Source organism: Grammomys surdaster, unplaced genomic scaffold (assembly GCF_004785775.1).
Source record: "Grammomys surdaster isolate TR1022 unplaced genomic scaffold, NIH_TR_1.0 97, whole genome shotgun sequence".
Classification (NCBI taxonomy): Eukaryota; Metazoa; Chordata; class Mammalia; order Rodentia; family Muridae; genus Grammomys; species Grammomys surdaster.
In genome coordinates this window covers 11258811-11281723 of record NW_021604576.1, presented here as the reverse complement: position 1 = coordinate 11281723, position 22913 = coordinate 11258811, and positions in this window count along the sequence as shown.

The window sequence follows — 22913 nt, the reverse complement described above, 5'->3', positions numbered from 1 at the left end:
CACAAAGACACTTCCTCAACTGCATTCATAGTGTCTTTATTCATAATACCCAGAAACTAGAAACAACCTAGATGTCTCTTGACCAAAGAATGCATTTTTTAAAAGTGATGACATCCAATTGCCGTTGGAGGCAAATGAATGGAACTAGAAAAAAAGTCATACAGAGTGTGGTACCCCAGACCCAGTAGGACAAACATTAAGTATATACTCTCATATAAGTGGATCTTAGCTGTTGCGTAAAGGATACTGCTGGTATAATCCACAGACCCTGTGAGGCAAAGTAACAAAGAGGATTCAAGCAGGGACACATAGATCTCCTTTGGGATGAGAAACACAGCAGAGGTTTTTAGCAGACTGGGGTTGGGTGGGAATGAGCACAGGAGAGATCAGGCAGGGGTCAGGGAGAGGGATGAAAAGAGAGTACTGGGAAATATGACTGGAATTGTGACGTGTTTTGTTGGGGACAATTGGAAACCTAGTGAAATGGAAAGTCCCTGGGACCTATGAGAGTCACTGTAGGCATAAATTTTTTTGCAGCCTGCTTTTAATAAGGGTTAGACCTCTTCCCTAGCCCACTACCCAGCAGAAGTAGTAGAAGAGAAAAGTTATTTCCTTCAGAAAAAAAGTAGTCCTCCCTGGAATATCAACCAAACCTGGTGTAACAAGTTACAATAAGACTAGGCACAAACTCTCATACCAAAGCTTAACACCACAACCTAGCAGGAGGAAAAGGGTTCCAAGTGCAGGAAAAAGAGTCCATGACAGCTTATACTACACATGAGTCCCACAAGAATATCAAGCTATATAACCATCTCATATATGCAGAGGACCTAGGTCATACTCATACAGGCCCTGTATGATTGTCACTTGAATCTCTGTGAGCCCCTATGAGCCCTGCTTATTTCATTCTGTACAGTGTGTGCTTCTGGTATTCTCAACCCCTTTGGCTAGTACAATCCTTCCTTTCCCATCTTTCCCACTTCTTTATGGTACCCTAAGGTCTTTGCATGTGTTTCTATCAATTGCTGGATAAACCCTCTCTGATGACAATTGGGCAAGACTCCAATTTATACGTGTAAGAGAATATCATTAGGAACCAATTCAGGTGGGTTTGATTCTATCACAGGACTCTGGGTTATTCAGCCTGTGATTCCTTGTCATCCAAGCGATGTCAGGCATGGAATCTCTTTTGTGGCATGGGCCTCAATTTAGACCAGTCATTAGATGACCACTCCCACAACTTATATGTCACCCTCAGCCTTTCTTACAGCCCAGTCTCCTAACAGTCACATCTTTTGCTACCACTCAGGGATTAATTTCTAACATATATGCTTGGGAGGCCATATATGTTCTAACCACAACCATAGTATAAAGAACAGTTATAAAAAAGGGCATTTCAAAATGTCATAATAACTAGTTGTAGTTTAAGAGTAATTCGAGGGAAGTGAATTTATAGCCTGAGATTAGCTAGGTAAAAATCATTTTGGAAGATGCATCCAATATAATTAGGAGAAGGAGGTGGTAGGATATAGTCTAAGTAACTTTTCTCACCATTGTGTCCAAGATTCTAACAGAAATCAACTGGAGAAAGGAAGGGTTCATTTTGGGTAACAGCTTAGAAGAATGCACCCTATAACTGTAGGAAATAGCATCAAATAAGGCTTTCTGAAAAACTTGTTTATCTGAAATAAATAAGTAGATGAGAGGGGATCAAGAGCAGGTTAGAAATGGGGAGGATGTATGTGAAAGAAGGTCATACCTCTCAAGTTGACTCTGTAATTTAGGAAACATTACTATCAGGTGTATCCCAGTTTTTCATCTTTCCTTATTCACTAAATGTTTACTAAACAGTTTGCTGTGTATTAGTCATAATTCCAGATGGCAGAAACATAACTAAGAAGCATCTTAAAATACAGTGGATTGTAAAATAAACTGACCATTTCAACAACTGCCATAAGGGCTCTGAAGAGAACTGTAACAATATTACTATTGTATAAGTATCTATAATTATAAAATTATAGTGTTATTAGCAAAATCTATCCTCTCCCTGTGTGTATATGGATGTATGCACTCATGTACATATATGTAGGATCCAGAGAAGCACAATAGGTATGTTCCTGCATCAGTCTCCTCCTTATTGCCTTGAGACAGGGTTTGTCAAAGAATAAGAGATTCAACATCTTGGCTAGACAAGTTGGCCATGAACTCCCAGGGTCTACCTGTCTCCATACCTCAGTGTTGGTGTTATAGGCATGTGCAGCCATGCTCAGCATTTTCACATAGGTTCTGGGGGTTGGAGTTGGGTTCTCGGATTTTCATAGAAAGCATTCTTAAAGTGAGGCATATTGCCCCTATTATTAGCAAATTCTTGAGATTCATCTTTACAATGAACTTGGTTTTCTTGTTTGCTTGTTTTGTATTGTGTTGTATTGCTGTTCTTGTTGTTGTTTGCCATCATGCACTCTACCCTCTAGAACTGGAAGTAATCCCAATTAAACACTCTGTTTTATAATAATAATAATAAATAAAAAGGCAGTAAACTAAAGCGGAAATATCTGGTTTCTTTGGGGACTCAGTTGTATCATGTGATATTTTTTGAAAACTGTCTTATGAGAGGATGTTTTTGCTGAAGCAGACACATGGAAGGATGTTTTGCTAAGTAGAAACATATAGTCTTTTTCTGGAGGAAGCCTGGAAAAGAAGCATGTGATGGTTTGCTAGAGCAGATGCTTCAGAGAACATGTGATGTTTGGAAAGGATAAAAAAAAACATCCCAACAGACATTGGACAGTGCTGGATGGTATTGGTATGCCTTGCTATTCTTTGCTGGTCATTGGTGGCCTTTACTGATGCTGATGTTTTCAGATGATGCTGGGTGGTTTGGTATGCCTAGTCATTCTTTCTTTGTTGTTGTTTGTTGTGACTTCAAAGAGAGAAATGCATCAAAAATCTTCTGGTGGTGTTCCTACAGGTTCTTGCCACTTCTGAGAACTATACCCAATTGGCAGAGCCCTGCAGTTTCTTATGGATAAACCTGCCATTGCTGGTTCATGAATGCTGTTTGCAAATGGATTGAGCTGCTTCTGACAACTCATGTAAACTTAACTACTAATACCCTGATAACACAGATTGGATTTGCTCCAAAGAAATATTTCTAAACAGGTCCACATCTTCCTTTACTCTATTAATTTTTCCTTTCCACTACTTCTGGTGGGTGGTAGGCTAGAAGGGATGTTAAAGCATTTAAGAACCCTTATTAAAAGTCAGTTTTGAAAAACCTAAGCTTACAGTGGATTTTTCATTTATATTAAATACCAGATTTTAAAAAATGTATGTATAAAGATTTCAGAAGAAACCTTGTGTGCTCACTTCTTTTAAGGATGCTGCACAATGATCAGAACATGAGCATTATCACCCCAGGAAGAAAAGAACCAGGTAGCATCAGCTCCTAGCTTCCAGTTTGTGACTAACTCCCACTGCTTTGATTTCAAACACAAAGTGAAATCACATGTGAAATCTTTCATAAACAGTGAGAAAAAGAAAAGAGGCTGGAAAATATTGTAAATCTGATAATATCCTAGGCATTAAATTTGCTTCCTACCATATGAGAGCAGCAGAGGTTTTTCCGGCAATGGCTCTGCATCAAGAGTAAACATACTGTATGAGTAGAGTCAGGGGGCAGGAGATGGTTTCCTAAATTTCTCCTCATGAACATGCTCAGAATTCAGGAGAGAACTTGTGAATGTTTGCAGCACATTTTGGATATCCTTCATCATTAAAATTGAATCAATAACACTTCACATTCTACTTGTTTAACACCAGCCCACTGAAGGTGCCAACCACAGACCTATGAGAAAACCAATGTGAAATCTGCCAAGAGCTGGACAAAATTCTGAAGGGCTTGGTTATAAAAAGGAATTATCTGAATGTAATTCCATCCAGCATGAAAGGTCACAAAGCTGAAATCTATTGCCAAATTGCTGCTACTGGGGATTAATTAATATCAATTGAACATCTGAACATGTCTGGCACTTGACGAAGATTGTCTCTCTCAGGCTTCTCTCACTGAAAATAGTTATGAAGATTAGAGCTAGTAGCACTAACAAATGCACATCATTTTTGTTATAGCATATGACAAAGGATGAAAAGCACACGTTAGCTCTTCTTGTCTCTCAGCAAGGCGAAAGGATTTTTATCTTTGCTTATCTAAGAACACTTTGTTTCTTCCATTCAGAGAAAACTAAAATAGTTAAAAGTGTACGGATTTCCAGCTATATGCCAGACCATGAGTCGACTCATCCTATGTGTTTAATCTGGTGATATTTACAGTAGCAAGCTGTTATCATTTCATTTAACAGAACAGGGAAATGATGCTTTAAGCAGTGGCCAAAGTCATGTAACTCTCAGAGTCTCTGTCTCTAAGGCCATTGCTCCTTTCCAATGAACATGGTCTTAGTGGATCTAAACAAATTTGCTGTAGTTCAGTTTGTGTGATAAATACAATGTTGACTCATACTGGAGACTACTATCAATCTGTTAACACAAAATGTCCATGTTTCTTCCCAAATTAAATGTTAGTAACCGCTCTTTAGTTCTGAGTGTTGGCTTAATATTGAGAATTGCTAGAATCTGCTGAATTTACAGCTATAGAGTCAAATTTCAAATATGAAGTGGAGAATAAATCTCAGCTCTACATAGGATGTCTCCATCAAATCCTACCTCCCAGGGCTCAGGGAACCCTGTGGGAAACAGAACAAATGAATGATCCAGAGCAGATAATGAACACCAACGAAACAAGGCCTTCTAAACACAGAATAACTGACACACATATAAACTCACACAGACTGTGGCAACATGCACCTCATCTGCATGAGTCCTAGAAGTGTACATATGCCCCTATCCCTAACCAAGAAGATATATTAAATTGATAACCACTTGAAAATAAAAAATTACTTTTCTCCAAGGGAGTTTCACTGGGGAAAGAAAACAATCTTAAGAGTAGATTGCATGAACAACACCACACAATATTGAAGGACCCAGTATAACATTATAAACTCCATTTTGTATCAGACTCCATCTTAAAGTTGTCCTCAGTTTGAACTGTTACTGGAAAAACCACAAGTTATTCCAGGAATCCAGACACCCCTAGCAATAGCCATTCTACCCTTAATAGGAAATCAGCTCCTAAGAGGAAAGTGCCTAATGTACCAGATGTTTTGAAATAGATTACTCAAGTTAACCTCAATTGCTCATAACAAGTTAAAATCATTACTAGCCCATAGAAATATGCTAAGCTGTAATTTTCAAATGTTAACCAGTCATGTAACTACCAAGTTGGAAAATTCCTTACCCTGCTGAAACTAGATAAATAGGCAAAGTTTTACCAGCTTGGAGCCTTAAACACCCATCCACTGCTGTTGGAGATTGGAGAGGCCCAAACTTGAACTGAAATAAAGACTTTCTGCTTTTGTATATAAGGTGGATTCCTGGTGGTCTTTAATGGTCTATGGGGACACCGAGATCTCTGCATAACACACAAAATAAATTCAATGACATCATTAGAGATGTTGAGTCATGGCTTTTTTTTTTAACCTTACCAGTCTTTACATATTATCACAGTTTCTGGTTTTGTGTTTTGTGGGATTCCTGTGTGTGTGAACATGTGTATATGTGTGCATCTATATGTGTTTTTTCTTTGCTCTCTTTCTTCTATTTGTTCTGTCCTATTGCAGTTTGTTTGTTTGTGCTTTATCTTATTGTATTATTATTACTCAAATGCCATTTTCTACAGAGAGAAAGGGTATGGATCTGATTGGGAGGGATTGTGGGGTAGGGGGAAGGGAAACTATACTCAGAATATATTGCTTGAAAAAAACTAATTTTAATAAAAAAGAAAAAATAGCATATATATGTATATATATATTGCTAATGCTAATTAATAGTTAGATGGTAATTTAATTTCTCACTGACAAAGATAAAGATTTAACTGGCTTTTTCCTCAGTTTACTTATACATTTGAAAGTCTTCATTCTTTGGATATAGACAAGATGAATATGGTTTTTTCTAAATAGACATATACAGTAATAATGATGAGGTTTAAAATGTCCTTCATTGGTTCATGTCCCAAGCACACTAGGTTTCTTTCTCTACATAGTTTACTCCTTCTAAATTGCCTTCATTTTTTTCTATCATGAAGTGGAACACAAGGTCTCCCCTAATCATGCCATCATCTTCTCAGTACACTTAAACACCTTTTAGTTTCATCTTAGTGAATCTCTCATTAGACCCTCAGACCTGTTTCATAAAGACTGAGCCTGCTCCGTTCACACACTTGCTCTCACCTCTCCTAAGATGATTCACTTCCACAGTTCAGATTGAGTTCTGGTTCCTAGCCAGACCTTCTTGCTTCTACCTATATTCTCTCCACCCAACCACTCTGTCTCTCTCGTTCCCTCTCCCCCACTACTCCCCTCACACACACATACACACATCACACACACACAGACACACACACATACACACACACACACACACACACACACACACACTCTGAAAAAAAACATGGAAGGAAAATTTTTTATTCCGTTTTATTCTATCCTCACATTTGGGGTAGGGTATAGTGGTATAGAACTTTAAACGAGAAAATGATATTTTTCTCTATTGTTGCTTGTCTGTGGCACTTTCAATCTTAATCTGTCTTTTGTAACCGTTTTTTCCTCTTTCTCTTATTTATTTTTCTAACTCTATGAAAACTTATAGAATCATTTCTTTGTTTTCAAAATTCCAAAGTTTCACAACAGTGTTCTTTACTTGGGTCTATCTTCAGTTTTACTTGGGAGTCAAAGAACCTTTTCCAAATATATTTGAAAAGCATCCTTTGCAGTTACTCTGATTTCACTTTTGGAATTTACTAACACTTTCCAAAAAGTCCTTTTATCCCTTGTATCCTGAGAGAGTTTTTTTGTTTTGGTTTGGTTTTTTGTTTCCTCATTGTTGTCTTGGTCATGGTGTCTCTTCACAGCAGTAAATCCCTACTTAAGACACAAGTTGATACCAGGAGTGTGGTATTGCTGTGATACACTAGACCATACTTTTGTTTGGAGAAATGTGAATTTGGGGACTTTGGAAAGCAGTTAAATGCTTTAAGTTGGGCTTAATGGGTTGTCCTAGTAGGGATATAGAAGACTTTGCTGCTGAGTATGATTTGAACTGTGCAGACAGACCTGGCCCAAGAGATTTCAGTGGAGAAGAAACTCAGAATCTGGCCTAGGGACTGTTTTTGTGGTATTTTGGTAAAGAATGTGTCTACTTTTTGCCCTTTTCAGAAGAGTAGACCTGAATCTAAGGTAAAGAGATTTATATTAATTGCGTTGACAAAGAAAGTCTCAGAAAAGCCCAGCAGAGACTTTGTTCTCTGGTTAAGTCTCATGAATTGCATTTTGAACAAGTGTAGCAAGCTTAGAAAGGAAAAAGATAAAATATATGGTTCAAGTATTAAAGGGGCACCAGGAAGTGAAATGGAACAGAATCCTATGTTCTAGGAGATAAAAGATTAAGGACTTTGGGGCAAGATTCTACCCAGCTAAATTTAGATCCAGACATGGTTGTACATTCCTTTAATCCCATATGACAGAGACAAAGAGATCTCTGAGTTCAAGGCCAGCCTGGGACAAAGCAAGTTTTAGGTGAAGAAAAGCTTAAATCAAGGCATGGTGATACACGCCTTTAATTCCAGCACTACAGGAGACAGAGCCATGCAGATCTCTGAGTTCAAGGTCAATGTACAAAGCAAGTTTTAGGAAAGCCAAGCTTAGGCAAAGAGAGAGTCAGAAAACAGAAAGCAGGTAATAGAATAAGGGGGGAGCATGTTCCAGCCCCAGCAAAAAGCAGACTGTGACAGGTTCACCCATGTGGCTCTGGCTTTAGAGTGAAAAATAGAAGAGACAACTGGAAAAATTGATGCTGGTTAGCTGGAGCTAAGAAATTAGTGGTGATTAAGAAGAGAACACCATCACTGAGGTAAAATCTTCTGGAAAGTGTCTTCTAAGAGCACAAAGAAGCTGTGTCCCAGAGTTAGCCAAGGTTGCACCTCATGGTGCATCTGTACTTGGTAACATGTAAGAGTCACCCAGTTGTTACTGGCTTTGAATGCATGAAGGGGTCATGAAGAGCAGCTGAGGCTTGGCACTGTGAGAGGCCATAGAAGGCCATCGGTGAAGGTGAAGCTTCAGTTACAATTGATGACCCAGGACTGAAGGGGTCATGCAAAGGTTTTGAGGCTTGGCACCATGAAGACAGCATATAAGAGGCTATTGATGAAGTCTAGTTGTAGCGGAAGACCCTAGTGTATTGGAGACGACAGTACCATGGGATGATCACCAAGAACAGCAACAGCAGTGGAATAGAGTTAACCAGAGCCTAGAGTGCTACAAAAACGTAGAGATGGAGAAGTGACCCAAACACTTTGGAGGACCCCAGATCATGTGTGGATCCCAGACATTGAAACGAGAAGCTGTAACACTGAAGTTGCCTTAGAGACCCCAAGATGATGTTTGAGATGCCAGAGCCATGGGCTATCTTCTGAAGAAAGCTGCTAATAGGGAATAGAACCAGACAAGGAGAAAAAAGCTTGTTGCTTATAACAAAGATGAAACAGGAGTTGGAGATCTGAAGACTGCTTTGACATCAGCCATGGAGATGCAGAGTTTAGAGTTTGCCCAGCTGGTTTCCTATCTTGCTTTGGGAATTATATAATTAAGTGATTGGATGAATCTCAGAAGAGACTTTGGACTTTGGACTTTTAACATTGTTGAGACTGATATAGCCTATGGGGACTTTTGAAGTTGGACTAAATGTATTTTGCATTATGCTCTGTTTAGGTATTGCCCCATAAACTGATATGTTAGTTTGACTAATTTCTAGAGATAGACTGTAAAGGAGAATATCATCAACATAATGAATAATCTTAGATTTATGGAGGGAAAAGGACAGTAGGTCAGAAGCCAGGGCCTGGCTAAATAGGTGTGGGCTGTTCCAGAACCCTTGAGGTAGGACAGTCCAGGTGAGCTGTGTATAGAAGTGAGTGTTAGGGTCAGTCCAGATAAAAGCAAAAATGTTTGTGACTAAGTTTCCAGGGGTATAGAGAAGAATGCATCCTTAAGATCTAGGACTGAGAAATGGGTCCCTAATGCATAGTGTAAAGAAGTATATAAGAGTTAGCCATGACAGAGTAGAGAGGGATCACTGTACAATTAAGAACCCTGAGATCCTGAACCAGGTGATAGGTCCCATTGGGTTTCTTAACTGCAAGTATAGGGGTATAAAAATGGGAAGAAGTAGGATGGAGAAGCTTAATTCTTAGGAGGTCAGAGATGATAGAATTTAGTCCCCTGAGGCTCTGGAGAGGGAGCGGGGTTAGTAAGCTTCCACGATGTACCAAGTAGGGTCTTGTTATTGGATGTAAATGGGAGAAGGTTGTTTAGCAACAGAGGAGTTTTGTATGTCCCAGACTTGGGAGTCCAACTGGGAGTCTGGCAAAGGAAAGACCTGCTAGAGCCAGTAGGTTGGATATCTAGAAATAGGAGAGGGGCTGCTGGGAAGCTTGAATTTGGGCAAATGGAGGGAACAAAAGAAATAGGTGTCCCTACTTTGTCTAGAAGATCTTCCCAATAAGGGGACTAGAAACATTGGCATTACCAGAGAAGAATGGGTGAGAGGAACACCCCTAAAAATGCAACTGAGTGCTGGGATCTGGTGAGGTTGGTAAGGCTGTCCCCATACCTGAAAATAAGAAAACAAGGAGAGGTGGTTACCCAAAACTCTGTCTTGACTGAGTAAGTGGGATCCAGTGTCCAAAAGGACGGAGATGGGTTGCCCTGATACGGTAACAACTACCTAGGGATCCCTGTTAAAAATGGTAGTTGTTGGATCAAAGGAGACCATTGTCCCTCTTGATAGTACTTTTGACATGGTCCCAGAGGCTTGCAGAAATTAGAGCAGGCTGGTACTCAGTGAACTTGCTGACCACATTTGAGACAGGGGCCTAGTGGTTCCGAAGTCTTAGGAGGCAAGGAAGCCCAGGCAGCCTCTGATGCTGGTTGAACATCCTTGGCCAACATATGATATTTTTGTTTGCAGGCCTTTTCACCTTTCCCATGGTATACCTTAAAGGCCAGTGCTATGACTTCTGCCTGTGGAGTTAGGGGTCCTCTATCAAAGCATTTCATCTTGGCCCTAATATCAGGGTAGATTTAGGGAAAAAAATAGGTTGTCAGGAGTTGCTTATCTTCTGAGTTTTCAGAGTCTAGGCTAGTATATTATAAGATAGCCTTTGTAAGGTGTTCTAAAAGTTGAGACAGGTTTTCCTGTTTGTACTGGATGACTTCTTGGAATTTTTCATAATTTACTGGTTTAAGGGCAGTTAGTGAAAAATGTGTATATATAATGGAAAGTGAGACAAGACTGTAAGATTGAGAGATATTCAAAAATTCTTTAATAACAGTGGAAAATTAGAAGTATAGGATCCTAGTCTTTTTTTCTATTTGAGCAAGTTCACTTAACAAAAAGGCGACATGTACCCTAATTAGATCATCCACCTCAGTGAAATTCCCACAAAGGAAGAGCCAAGGCTGGGTTAGGCTAGGTAGGGGAAGGAGGGGGTTGGCTGCAGAACAAGAGCAAGTAGTCATAGGGAGAGGGGCTAAAAGCTGTCGGTGAGTTGAAAGTAGGTGCTAGCATGGGACAGTTAGAGTAGCCTGTAACTGGTGAGGGAGGGGAGGCATCTGGAGAAGCCCTGTGGAGAGAGGAAGTTGAAAAGGCCAGGAGAGCAGACAGGCTGAAAAAGCCAGTCAGGGATGGTAACAACAAGGCTTATTAGTTGGATCAAGGCCAGTAGAAGTTATGTCTGGTTGAGATTTCATAGACAAAAGGAGCTGAGTTGGGGAACAAGAAGAACAGAAAAGGTTTGGCATGAAGGTAAGAAAAAGCCTGAATGTAGGAAATCTCCTTCCATTTTCCAGATAGATAGCAATAGTTGTAAAGATCCCTTATAATAATAGGATCGAAAGTACCATTAGGCAGCCATTTAGAGTCATTATCTGGTGAGTATTAGGGCCAAGTTTGAAACCAAAGGAATATGAGTCTAGAAGCCTTTAAGTCAGGTGCTAGGTTTAGAGGTTTGAGCTTTTCCAGTAGGCATCCCAGTGAGGAGCCTGGAGGTATGGACAAAGACATAATTCCCATTGGCAAAGAAAAGGTTATTTCCTACTACTTGAGATATCCTAAGACTAGGGACAATAATAACAGAACACATGGGGTACAAACTGGCTGAACAAGTCATCACATGACAGACAGGGACCAATGGGGCATATTCTCAGGAAACACAGAACACCCAGTACTGGGAATTTTTGAGAGAAAAGGGAGGAGCCAGGTCTTGAGAAGAGAGAAATCTCCTGAAGGGGAGAGGTCCTATGGTAAGGGGTCAGTGAGGAGGGCCAGCAAGAGCTGTGAAGATTGAGGCTGGGAGTTCCTCCATCCCAAAGGACACCAGAGGGGTGCCAGGAGTTCAAGAGTTGATTGCTTGGATTCAGAGTACATTTGTGCCAACCAGGAAGGAAAACTCATCAATCTGCCAGTGTTTGAATGCAGAAAGAACTAGCAATCCAATGGCGGGAAGCAACCCTGTGTAGCAGGTGGCCTTGTGGGAATGGGTCTAAGCCTGTGGATTTACCCCATGCAGCGGGGTGCACAAGGTGAAGTGCACATGAGGGGGTACACGCAGCAGGACAGGGAACCCAAGTCATGGTGCCACCTGATGGAATTAAGCAGCAGATTCTGACAAAATCCTACCATGCAACAGGTCTCACGTGGGAGATTTATTACAGGGAGGGCATTTGGGACACAGAGGCTCCCTCTGGGAGAAGAAAGGGAAGAAAGGGTGGGGAGAGGAAAACCATCACTTTTTATTGGGGCCAAAGTTCATGTGCAGGAGGACATGCCACAGGCTCTGCAATGGGAATGTATCACCTCTAGACATGTAGTGATGATGTGTCTTGTTGTCATCAAGTCCCTTGGGGCTGGCCAGGAAGGTGTCTGGTTGATAACATTGACAAGGTGGTCCCTTTGGGCTGACTGGGGAGATGCCTGATTGCTAACACTTGTCACTATCATTTTAGTTCTTGTAATACAGGGAAGTCAGAGCTACCTTCTTCTGGACTCAAATGGAAGCTCAAATTCAATTTTATTGGAATTTAAGAGAAAAACCCCAGGGCTGGGCAGCTATAAATTTCAGCTGCTGCCTGGAAGAGAAAAATTAGGAGAGAAGGAAAACAGCCATGACATTTAAGATGGTAGGGAGATCAGCCACGTGGCATACAAGGAGCTACATGGTGAGGGGGGAGGCTTTAGAGACAGAGTATGGAGGAACAAAGGGTTGAGGAAACCCAACATGTCATGGACAGCATGCTTAGAGAGGAAAACGAAAAAGGAAAAGTTAGGGTTTTTGTAATTATTCAGAAGACATACAATGCCGTATGGCTGCAGTCCTGAGAAGTCACAGAAATAGGGGCGGGAATCCTGGGATGGAAAAAGCAGCTGTCTATTATTTAAATAATAATTATTCCACCTACCTCATTAGCATGGTTTACTGTGAACCCAGTCTTCCTGGAGTGGGTCCTTCCCAGGTTATTGAATAAGCCCAAGTGGAGTATCAGGTCTCCACCCAGGCTGAAAACGACTATATTGTCTTGATCCAGCGTTTTCAGATTTATTTATTTGATTGTTTTATCACGCTAACATTTGCTGGAGGAGTAAAGATTCCGTTCAAGAGTCCACCTTGCAATCCTTCACTTGGAAATGGCCTGAATTTTCTCCAGTTTCATACAATAGTTTCCTAACTCCTTGATCTGGTCAGGCTAGAAGGAATCAGTGTGTCGATAATAAAGCTATTACTTTTTATTTACAGCACAGTTGTCAACCTATTTACTGATATCATCACATCAACTATTCACAGCAAGAAACTTTTCTCTCACATTTCTATTCAATGACTCACCGGCTTACAGCTCCTGAAGTTTTGCTTGTAACCTTAGTAATTTTTATTACTAAGTATTATTTTGATGTACTGCATGTATACCCTATACCCTTAGCTTATATACTTTACACCCTTATACTCTATACCCTTACTCTATATATACCATATACTCTATACCCTTAGCTTCAGCCACTATTTATCTTTTGTTCCCTCAGTCTGTCACATATTTCCCTTTCTGCAACTTTAATTTTATCTTTTCTGAGAAGTGAAATGTTCATTTCTACCATGATTTCTGTAAAGGTCACTCTTGAGAATCTACACATGATTCATTAATGCAATTTCTTCAGATAAGAGAACACTGCAGCCTGCAGGGTATTACATAACCTTATAATGTTGGTCAAGCAGCCACATATTTCTCAGAACTATCTTTTAATATGTACTTCAGCATTTAAAATAATGTATGTCAGTGGGGCAAGGGGCAGTAGTCTATACCATACGCTGAGATATTGTTAAACCTGAGAATCATGAGAGAAAAACCAGTTCCACATTTTTGAGGCAATTTTGAAGTAAGCTTTAATTAAATACTGGCCAGAATGATGGACTCTGGCCAGTACCATTACAAGGTTCCCAGGAAATGGTGATGAGTCATGTTTTGAAGAGGCTTAAAAAGGCAAAACCACAAAGCCATCAAATTTCCCATCATGTCCAATTAAGCATGTTTCCTGCTTCTTACCTCTGGCCCACATTCAGTCAAGTACTTCCAGTGGAAACAAGCTTATTTACAAGAGTGAAAACATGAGGATTGTTCATTTTCAAGGACCACAGTCCCCAGCATTCCAAGAATTTATCTTTCCTTGGGCAAGGGAGGTTACAGGTTAATTTTGGTTCTTATAATACAAATGTGTACAACATTGTCAAAATAAATCCAGATACAATATGTGTACAATATTGTTTACATTTCCAGTTATTACTTGCAAGATGATATTTAAACAATACAATTCTTTTTTGTTTTTGTTTTGTTTTGTTTTGTTTTGTTTTGTTTTGTTTTGTTTTGTGAGACAGAGTTTCTCTGTGTAGCCCTGGCTGTCCTGGAACTCACTCTGTAGACCAGGCTGGCCTCGAACTCAGAGATCCGCCTGCCTCTGCCTCCCAAGTGCTGGGATTAAAGGCGTGCGCCACCACTGCCCGGCAACAATACAATTCTTAATACCATTAGTCAGTCCATATTACTCCAACCAATATAGATAATGCCTATTTCTTGTTCCCTTCTTTTGTTCTAATCTCTTCATACACATAGTCTACAAAAGAGAATGATAATACCCTAGGGTATAATCTTGCCTACATTTATATATATGTAAATTAAGAAATAAAGCTAATTGTGATCATTTGTTTTATCTATATTTTCTTTACTTTTCTTGAGGATTTCATATATGTATGCAATGAAATATGATTATATCCACTCCCCATTTCTCTTCTGCAACTCAATCCATAAACCCCTACAATGTTCCCCTCCCAAGTTCATGTCGTTCATCTGTATGAGTGTATATGGGTGTGTGTGTATGATGGCCTACTACATCCAACTAGTGCTGCTCAAATGTGTATGACTGAGGGGGACACCCACTGAAGCATGGGAAATCTAGGAATGGAAACACCTTCAAACAAATGTTTCTTCCTCCTTGGCAGCTATCAAACATCAACAGCTGCTCTGTGCTAGCTCTCAAACCCAAGACAAACAGCAGAGGTACCTACTTAACACATCAAACTGGACTTGGCTGCCATGTTCTCCTAGCATCCCACAGTCCTGACCTGTTACAGAGTCTTCCTGGATGTCATAACCCACCCCCTTCCCTAATCTTCTCTGGCTCAATTATTCGGCTAGGCTGCTCTCCCCTGTATAATCCAGCCATTTGGTTACCTGGCCCATTTTTGTCTTTTCTTCATCCTCCTGACCTCTTATTCTGACTCTCTACTCTTTCCCCTTTCCTCACATGGTGTAACTCAGTATGGTCATGTTCACTCTGGACTCCCCCAGATGTCCCTGCCTCTCCCTTTTATCTTCAATAAACTTTCTCCTTCATCATATCTAGAAGCAGACATGTCCTTCCTTTTTCTTTTTTTTGACTCAGTAATAGGTGGGGGCCTACTAGAAAGCATCATCCTATCTATGTCAGAAGTTTGGCTAGCTGGATCTTATGCAGTTGTTTTTCAGGTACTCACAGCTGCTGTTGGTTCATAAGTGTGATATCCAAGTCATACGTGTAAAACAGCATGATACTGGATTCCTCTCTATCCTGTACGTCTTATGTTCTTTTTGCTGCATCTCTGATGGAGGGCTGTGTGGTGGGAGGAGGGGATTAAAAAAGATGTTCCATTTAGAGCTGACAACTTATGTGTTTCTGAATTATATTTTGCCCAATAGAAAAAGTAATGAGGGGGAGCAGGAGGAGGAGAGAGAGGAAGAAGAGAGGAGAAGCAACAGCTCTGACCACCCTGGGTATATGGATAAACATGTAGAATGCAATTTGACAATATAGCCATTTTAAAAAATGCCAATAACAGGTTCTACCTTTGAGCCTGGGACCTCCTCAGCCAAGGTATTTTGATCAGGATTACAGTACTGGGTATAAAATTTCCTCCTGTGGAGAGCCTCATATTCAATCAGAAAGTACATGGTTACTCCACAATAAGTTTGCTATTATTGTACCACTAGGCACATCCTATTTAGTGGGTCTTATTTCAGCAAAAAAGTTCAGCACTGGGGAGGACCATTAATGTCTTTTCTCTTTTGTTGTCCTGCATAGCACTTTCCAACACCATGAAAGCTAGTCAGAAGGGTAAATTTCCTTGTAACTTTGAGAATGATTTCTGTATGTACCATAGTCTTACTGTTTGGAGTCTTCAAGAATAGGGCCTTACTATGTAGTTATGGTGGTTAACCAAGAACAATGGTGACAGGCTGAATTGTTTTAGATATTTCTGGAGCCTCTCTGAACAATAACAAAAAGAGAGATATTTTATTCCTTGCATTGTAGCTTTTATTTAATAATATATTTTCTATGAACAGTACTTCTACCTACATTCAGTAAGTCCACTTGAACACTGGATATTTTAAGTATATTTTTATATTAGCTATTAACTCTTGTGTTACTAGGGAAGTTGTACTTAGGGGATCCTAACATGTGCCTATGAGTTGAATCACACTACCTAGGTTTTTCTCTAGCAGTTCCTCAGATTCATATCTTACTTTGAAGGCCCTGATCCACTTGGAGTTGAGTTTTATGCAGGGTGATAAAAATGTAGATTCATTTTTCTGATTTCCAAGATTTCCCAGAACCAAGTGTTGACAAACCTACCTGTTCTCCAGTAATGTATATTTTTGACAACTTTGTCAAAAAAGAAAAATCAGATAACTATAGTTACATGGACTTGTGTTTGGGTTCTCAATTCTATTCCACTACTGTGTGTGTGTATTGTGTGCCAGAACTATCCTGTATTTATTACTATGGTTCTGCAGTGTAACTTTATAGCAGATATGGTCAGACTTTTTTGTGAAAAATTGCTTTAGCTGTCTTTGATCTTTTGTGACTCCATATTAATATTTGGATTGTTTCTCCTGAGTCTGTGAAGAATGGCATTGGGATTTTATTGGGGTTACATTGAATCTGTAGTTTGTTTTTGATAGGATAGTCATTCTCCATGATCTTAAAATGTCTTTCAATCTTCTAGTATCTTCCTTAATTTCTTTCTTTGGTGTCTGTAGAATTATTTCATCTTTTTAGTTAAGTTTATTGCCAGGCAGTGTGTGTGTGTGTGTGTGTGTGTGTGTGTGTGTGTGTGTGTGAGAGAGAGAGAGAGAGAGAGAGAGAGAGAGAGAGAGAGAGAGAGAGAAAGAGAGAGTCAGTGGTAAGCATGTTTTTAGTGGAGTCTTTAGAATCTTTTTATGTATAGAATTTTGTCTTCTGAAAAAAGGATACAATGAATTATTATTCTCCTATTTGTGACATTTTTTATTTCCTTCTCTTATATTTCCCTAGCTAAGACCAAGCATTATTTTGAATAGAAATGGAAAAAAAATAGACACTTGTCTAGTTTTTTTTTTATTGTGTTAGTTAGGTTTTAGTTATAAAACACATAATCAAAAATAAATTGGGGAGGAAAGATTTATTTAGCTTACACTTCTACATTTTAGTCCATCACTGAAAACAGTCAAGACAGGAACTCAAACAGGGCCAGGACTGGAGCAGAGATCCTGGAGGGTGCACTTACTGACTCAATCATTGTGCTTGCTCAGCCTGCTTTCTTATTGAAACCAGGCCCAGGAATAGCACAACCACAGTGCGCTGGGCCCTCCCACATAAATCACTAATTAAGGAAATACCTTCCTGGCTTACCTATAACCTGGGCTTATGGAGATAGAGAATGAGAAGAAGCCAGAAAGTAGAACTTATTGACGAAGTTAATATGAAGCCAAACAGAGTGATTCAGTCAAAAGCTGAGAGAAGCCAATTTGAATCAGTCAGCTTGGAGAGGAGTTTTGAGCCAAACTCCTGAGTTGAATCAGCTAGCCAGAGTTCAGAAAGAATGAGAAAATGTAAGCAGTAATTTATTTAGCAGTAAGTCTCAGAGGCTGAAAACATTCTAGACCTAGATAAGATTGTATGGAAGCTAGAAGTTTCCAAGAAGAAGCCTAGATTAGCAGACAATAAGCATCAGACACAATTATAGCAGGCGAATAAGAGATACTTTTACATCATTGGAAAGTGTGGGACCATAAGACTCATGTAATACAAGAGAACACATGTTGGTCTGTGGATTTGGCAATTCAAGCACCCTGAACCTTATAATTTTCAGTAAATTATTTGGAAAAATATGAAATTTTGTGAGAGTACCATATAGAGCTGTCTCTTACAACAAAAATTTAAACATTCAGCCTTATTGAATGAACTTTCAAATGGTCTGTCATTTTCAATCAACGAGCTATTTCAAGAGATTGTATTTTCCTATTGTCTTAGAGTTTCCATTGCTGTGAAGAGACACCATGACCAAGGCAACTCTTATAAAGGACAACATTTAATTGGGGCTGCCTTTCAGATTTAGAGGTTCAGTTCATTATCATCATAGTAGAAAGCATGGCAACATCCAAGCAGGCATGGTGCTAGAGGAGCTGAGAGTTCTACATTTTGTTCAAAAGGCAAACAGGATATGACTGGCTAACAGGTAGCTAGGAGAAGGGTCTCAAACTCATGAACATAGTTTTGAGATAGTATAATTACATAATTTCCCCTGGCCCTATTTTTCCTCCAAAGCCTCCCATATACCGTTCCCCTTTATACTCAAATGAATCTATGCCCTCTTTTCTTTAACCAGTGTGTGTGTGTGTGTGTGTGTGTGTGTGTGTGTGTGTATTCCTAAATAAAAATAATAACACCTGCTGCTATAGGTCTGTATAATGTTTACTTGTAGGTTTATGCAAATTCTGACATTCCCTATATTGCTATGAACTCTAATTGTGTAAACTAGAGAATAAGCAAAATACCAAAAGAACATGGATTGATCATGGAATCTTGAAAATCTACTGAAATATTACATCTAGTTGGTTCTAGATCTGTGTCTTAGTTACTTTTCTACTGCTGTGATGAGACATCATGGTATTTTGACACCTTAAAGTCCACTCCCACTGACACATCTCCTGCAAGGCCACATCTAATCCTTTCCAAAACAGTTCTACCAAGTCAGAACTAAGCATTCAAATATAGGAGGCTATGGGGCCATTCTCATTCAAATTGCCCCAACTTGTTAGTTATGTAAGTCATAAATGGTTACAAAACTTAAGATCTACATTGTGGCTAAAGTTACACATAAGTGAACTATTTCATTAGTACATGAGTAGCACAGAATGAGGAATTTTATGCAGAGACTTCTGATCCTTTCATCCCTTCATCCACTCATTAAAATAGTACAGAGCCCCAGAAGAAAACAGGGATCTGCAAAGCTATGCATGAAACATTTTACATTTTAGAATCATGTTTGCTCAGGATCAAGAAATCTTAAGAATGTTAATTAGAGCAGATGTATATGCTCAACACAGAAGCAGTAGGAGCATGAAAATCAATCAAAAAGACACAGTGATTATTGGAAGAGAGAGAGAGAGAGAGAGAGAGAGAGAGAGAGAAGAAATTTATTCAGGAGAATAGTTAAGATATGAGAAGAAAGAATGTCAGTTTTATATTAAAGGCAGCAGGAGTTCTTGAATGTCAGAATACATGAAAAAGAATGACAGAATCATGAGTACACACAATGGGTACAGTGAGGATAAGTTGAGTCAGAATACTGGCAGTACTGCAATGGTGCCTGCACATTAACATACCCGGTCAGTGTTGCCTATTGACAACATGGATCCTTCCTCCAAGAGCAGAAACAAAAAAGACAATGAGGAAATGAGAAAAAAGACATCCCATTAGCTGAAGAGAGTAGTCATAGTTCTGAGGTCTTATCTTAAATACTGTTGTACTGCTTCGAAGAGACATCATGACTATAGCTTCACAGATTTAGTCTATTATCAGTCATGATGGTGGGAGCAGGGCAGTGCACATGGCTCTAGAACAGTAGCTGAGAGTCAACATCCTGATATGCAGGCAGAGAGACAAACAGAAAAACACACACACACACACAAAGAGAGAAACAGAGATACACAGAGACAGACAGAGAGATAAACTTAGTGTACTGGATGCTTTTGTGTGTTAACTTGACACAAGCTGGAGTTATCACCAAAAAAAAGGAGCCTCCCTTGAGGAAATGCCTCTATGAGATCCAGCTGTAAGGCATTTTCTCAATTAGTGATCAAGGGGGAGGGTCTAGCCCATTGTGGGTGGTGCCATGCCTAGGCTGGTAGTCTTGGGTTCTCTAAGAAAGCACGCTGAGCAAGCCAAGGGAAGCAAGCCAGTAAGTAGCATCCCTCCATGGCCTCTGCATCAGCTCTTGCTTCCTGACCAGCTTGAGTGTAGAGAGCCGCAATGAGCGGTGACAGCATTCACCATTACAAGATGGCGCTGGCATCCGGTGCTCTCCCAAGGTGAACTGCGCATGTGCAAGTGGTGAACGTGTGCCAAATCACAGCCCATCCCGGGGCGTAATATGCGCTCCTGAGCAAGCAGCCAATCAGAAATGAACACGCCGCTCCAGGGTGTATATAAGCAGTGCCTTTTCGGGGCCCGGGGTCTTTCTCTTCACATAGCAATAAACGCTTGCTGCAGAAGGATCCTGGTGTCCACGTGCATTCTTGCTGGTGAGACGATTGCGTGGGTCACAGCTGGTGCCGAAACCCGGGAACCCACCATCGCCGGCGCCGAGGAGACCCCGTTCACAGGGAGGATTCAGAACTGCAGGATGAAGGTAAACTCTGGTAGGTATGTTTTGTCTTGATCTATCTCATCTCTCTCCCCAATTACTAGGTGCTGTAGAGGCTCTTGTTGTTGTTGTGGCAGCGCTCATTCTCTTTCTTTTGGTTTCGTTTTGTTTCCACCAGTTTTCTTGTTAAATTCTGCCACTGTTGGGCACGGTTAGTCAGACGTAGATAAGCCGCGGTGCCCCTCTCCATGTGTCAGATTCTCTCGTAGATAAGAGAGCAACATGGGAGCTTCGCATTCGGTGATCACGGCGCTTCAGTCCCTCTTGCGACAGCATGAATTAAAAGTCTCTACAAAAGCGTTAGAGGGGTTTGTGAAGGAGGTCGACTGCGTGGCGCCCTGGTATATATGCTCAGGGTCGCTAACGCTCACCTCCTGGGACAAATTGGAAGGCGATTTAATTAGGGAACAACAGAATGGAAAATTGAAGCCTGGGACTCGGCCGCTGTGGAGGCTAGTAAGATCGTGCCTACAAGATGAGAAATGCTGCCCAACTATCGTGGCAGGTCAGGGAGTGCTAGAGGAGTTACAAGACAGTATGTCAGAAACAGAGTGGGATAAGAGGTTAGGAGCTCAGAAAGAAAAAAGAAAAGGCATGCCTGAGAAAAAAGACCCTTCCAAAGACGCTCAGTCCTCGGAAGTGAAAGATAAGGGAAAGGACGCCCTGGGAGAGAAGCGCACGAAGGGAGAAGAGGCCTCAGAAAGGAAATCTCCTTATCCGGTAAAGGAACTGGAAGCCTTGGGGCTTGATAGCTCTGAGTCAGAGGAACTAACTCCCTCCGAGGAAGAGGACTTAGATGAAGAAGCAGCCTGCTATGAGGAGGAAAGATACCACCCAGATGGGCGGCTGCCACCGCTGAATCAAAAGCAAAAGAAGGCGGGAAATAGGAACCCCGCGGCTCCCCGGCCCGTGGTGATCTCCCAGGCAGCAGTTCCAGCCGTAGTCCCCAGTGCTCCTTCGCCCTACGTGGACAGGTGCTGTTCAGACTCCTTCCTTTAAAAGGAAGATAAAAGAAAGATGTTACAAGACTTTCCGGTGTTTGAGGCTGCAGAGGGAGGTCACATCCATGCACCGGTAGAATATACCCCTATTAAAGAACTTGCTGAATCAGTTCAGAAGTATGGGTTTGATGCCAATTTCACAGTCATGCAGCTCGAGTGACTTGCCGCTATGGCAATGACTCCGAGTGATTGGCAAAATACAGTAAAAGCTGCCCTCCCTAACATGGGACAATATATGGAGTGGAAAGCCTTGTGTCATGATGCTTCTCAGACACAGGCAAAAGCCAACGCTAACGTGGAAGGCAATCAATGGCAATGGACATTTGACCTGCTAACAGGGCAGGGACAGTTTGTTAATGATCAGACAAACAACGATTGGGGAGCATACGGCCAGATCTCCGCTGCTGCTATTAAAGCATGGAAAGCCCTCTCAAAGAAGAGGGAGGCTGGGGGAAATTTAACGAAAATATTGCAAGACCCCCAAGAGCCATTCTCAGACTTTGTGGCTAGAATGACAGAAGCAGCAGGCAGAATTTTTGGAGACCCGGAGCGAGCTAAACCACTGATAGAACAACTGGTGTATGAAAATGCTTCGCCAGAATGCAAGGCAGTAATTACCCCTAGAAGAAGCAAAGGGTTGACAGATTGGATAAAGGTCTTCCGAGGACTTGGAGGCCCACTGACCAATGCTGGCCTCGCAGCAGCTATTTTGCAAAGCCAAAACTGCTCAAGTCCTGGCAGCCGTAAAGTATGCTATAACTGTGGCAAACCGGGTCATTTGAAATGAGAGTGTCGTGCTTCCATGCAAAAAAGAACCCCAGGGCTTTGTACCAAATGCAGGAAAGGTTATCACTGGGCTAATGAGTGTCGCTCAGTCAGAGATATTCAAGGAAAGCTTATTCAACATGATTCCCCACCATCTGGAAGAGATGAAGGTACTCCAAAAAACGGGTTTCCGGGCCCCAGATCCCAGGGACCCAAAAAATATGGGACACAAGCCTGCAGCCGGGGGACACCTCTAGCTGCAGAGCTACAAGAGGCTCCGCAGGATTGGACCTCCGTTCCACCTCCCAATTCTTACTAATGCCACATGTGGGCACGCAGCTTGTCTCAGTTGATTTCAAAGGTCCCCTGCCCGAGGGAAATGTCGGCCTTATTCTAGGTCGCTCCTCTCTAACATTGAAAGGGATCGTGGTTCATCCTGGAGTGATCGACCAAGATTATACAGGAGAACTTCGGGTTCTCTGTTCTTGTCCACAAGGCATATTTTCTATTTCCCCTGGGGATAGGATTGCTCAATTGGTTATTCTCCCAAGTTTGCATGATTGTTTCCCATCAACCGGGGTGCCTAGAGGTGCCAATGGGTTTGGTTCTTCAGGAACTGACTTCGCTCACTTGGTAGTTGATCTTAAAACTAGACCCACTTTACAACTAATGATAGAGGGGAAGAATTTTGTAGGAATTTTAGACACAGGAGC